The sequence below is a fragment of the Grammomys surdaster genome, unplaced genomic scaffold, assembly GCF_004785775.1.
Source record: "Grammomys surdaster isolate TR1022 unplaced genomic scaffold, NIH_TR_1.0 134128, whole genome shotgun sequence".
NCBI classification, from domain to species: Eukaryota; Metazoa; Chordata; class Mammalia; order Rodentia; family Muridae; genus Grammomys; species Grammomys surdaster.
This window is the reverse complement of record NW_021622254.1, coordinates 1-2971: the sequence shown is the minus strand read 5'-3', so window position 1 is coordinate 2971 and position 2971 is coordinate 1. Positions and strand designations below refer to the sequence as shown.

The following is a 2971-nucleotide window of genomic DNA, read 5'->3' as shown; positions in this document are numbered from 1 at the left end:
TAGGGTTTCTCTCCAGTATGTGTTATGTATTTGAAGATAATTATGATATGCAAAGGTTTCACCACATTGATCACATTCATAGGGTTTCTCTCCAGTATGTGTTCTTTTATAGTTTTGAAGACTACGGTGATATGCAAAGGCTTTATCACACTGATCACATTCATAAGGTTTCACTCCAGTATGCATTCTTTCATGGTTTTGAAGACTAATGTAACATGCAAAGGCTTTACCACACTGAATACATTCATAGGGCTTCTCTCCAGTATGTGTTTTAACATGACTTTGAAGTCCACAATGATATGCAAAAGCTTTACCACACTGATTACATTCATAAGGTTTCTCTCCAGTATGCATTCTTTTATGTCTTTGGAGATGACTGGAACATACAAAGGCTTTACCACACTGATTACATTCATAGGGTTTCTCTCCAGTATGTGTTCTTTTATGGATTTGGAGATGACTGTGTCGTGCAAAGGCTTTATCACATCGATTACATTTGTAAGGTTTCTCTCCAGTATGAATTCTTTCATGCCTTCGAAGCTGACCATAGCATGCAAAGGCTTTACCACACTGATTACATTCATACGGTTTCTCTCCAGTATGTGTTCTTTTATGTATTTGGAGATAACTGTGATGGGAATAGGCTTTATCGCACTGATTACACTTGTAAGGTTTCTCTCCAGTATGTGTTCTTTTATGGATTTGAAGATAACAGTGATATACAAAGGTTTTACCACATTGATTACACTCATAGGGCTTCTCTCCAGTATGTGTTTTTTTATGAATTTGGAGATGACTATATTGTGAATAGGCTTTATCACATCGATTACATTTGTAGGGTTTCTCTTCAGTATGAATTCTTTCAAGCTTTTGAGGATAACTGTGATGGGCAAAGGCTTTACCACATTGAGTATATTCAGAGGGTTTCTCTCCAGTAAGACTTCTTTCATGCCTGCAAAGATAATTGGCACATGTCAAAGCTTTACCACATTCATTATACCATTCAATATGTTTATCTGTGGGAATTAATTTTATAATCTGGACTAGTTGTAAAGAGGAATGAGATCTTAAGGTCTTATCAGTTGGTTTACAATCGTGATTCTCCTTCAGTATGGCTTGCTTTACTTCTTTGAAGATGCTTATAATGCTGACAGTGTTTATTACATGGCTCACATTTATACAGTCCTTTTCCTTTTTGAATTTTTCACAAATACAAAGAACTCACAGCTTTACCACACTGAGTGCATTTATAAATTTTCCTATCATGTGAAATATGCTGCATTTGCATACAGAGTTTGCAATGGGAACCAGGACAAACAGAGAAAATTTTCCCCATTCCTACTGCAGTGTGAGTTTGTGGATATATTCCCAATGAAGTTGGAAAACTAATTAATTATAAACTTGGATCACACTGAAAAAGTCTATTTCAAATGGGGGAATATCTTCTAATTGTTCTGGGAGAGACAGAGAGGTACACTGCTTCTTTCAGTATCCCTATGATCACAAGGCTTGTATCCATTGTGACACATGATATATCTATTAAAAGAAGAATGGGAAAGGAAAGATTTCCACATTGCATTCACAGTTTGCCCTTTTGTTCATCAAAGACATGTGATACAGGGATTAAAGTTTTTCTTCAACAACATTCTTGATTCTCATAAACTGCCTCTCTCACTAACCTTAGCGATGTTACTACAGGTTTGTGAGCAACACCAGCTTTACTATGGAATACTTGCTAATTAGATTTTGGACATATACACCTATTCAATGTATATATCTTATGCAATATAGGAGTGGCATGAATCTAAATAGATTGGCAGTTCTACAGAGTAGCTCCAAGAAAGTAGGTGCAAACGGTAATGTCTGTTAAGGGATTGTTTCCTAGTCTTCTTTCTTAGAGGAGTGCCTTGCAAACACAAATCAGACACATGTCACCGAGGTTCATCGATCCTTGTGAACTTAATAATCATCAATATAGTTAAAAAGGTGCTTTTATTACACTGTTGTTTTTCTTTAAAATGCCCAGGACACATTAAAATTTCTTTAGTGGCATGCTCATACCAACTTGCACATGAAAATTACCTTGCATGTCTTCTAGAACTTTGACAATGTTCTTCAATATTATGGTCTTTCCAGTCGTAGCCTAAAATATAGTACCAGAAAATGTATGATTACTGGAAATTAGGCAAAATTTAAGTCACTATCTTCAGTGAACCTGATTTATTCACCTCAATCCTCATTCTCAATTGAAGTTACAGAAGAGCATCAGTAACAAAGAAACATTTGTTCCTTTATTTTAAAAAGTAAAAGAAAATTCACTGTCTTACCTATAGCAGTGAGGTTCCTGTAGGTTTCCAGCATCACATCTCTGTAGAGACTCTTCTGTGAAGGATCCAGCAAAGCCCATTCTTCTTGAGTGAAGTTCACATGCACATCATCATAGGTCACTGCATTCTAAAATATCCCACACATGTGTATGAAAGAAATCATGATACAGATAATCGTGTAAATTTATACTTTATTGACAATATATATAATTCTAGTGGTTCCTCCACTTATTTCCTGACCCAGAAGCTCTAATGTAATCACTAAGTGATCTTAGAAGTAAACTGAATAATGAGGTTCACCTCTGTCATTTCTTTGCTCTTTGAATAAGATACAGCCTTACAGGAGAAATGCCAATTAACACAGAAGGGAGAAGGGAGGAAGAGGGAGGGAAGGAGGGAGAAGGAGAGAAAAAGAGAGAGACCACGACAAGTAAACAGTACTGAGCACGCATCAGAGAAATTGTATGAACAGTTACTAACTACAAAAAATGATGGACAAACTGGATGAATTGACTCATGCCTTCCTTTAATTCAGGAAGCAGTCAGGTGTATCTCACTGAATTACATGCCAGCCTGGTCTATCCAGGACAGACAGAGATATATATTAAGACTCTGTCTCCCCTGTAAAAATCAATCAAGCAAGA

At 36.3% G+C, this 2971-nt stretch overlaps 1 long non-coding RNA gene across 1 annotated transcript; it reads right to left on the bottom strand.

Annotated features, from left to right (window-relative positions):
- Nucleotides 1-850: 850 nt before the first annotated feature.
- LOC114615707 lies at nt 851-2519 on the bottom strand. Its single transcript, XR_003710506.1, has 3 exons — nt 2328-2519; nt 2083-2143; nt 851-952 (listed from the first exon to the last, which is right to left on the bottom strand). It is a non-coding gene; the product is annotated as an uncharacterized LOC114615707 (long non-coding RNA).
- Between the last annotated feature and the right edge of the window lie 452 nt (nt 2520-2971).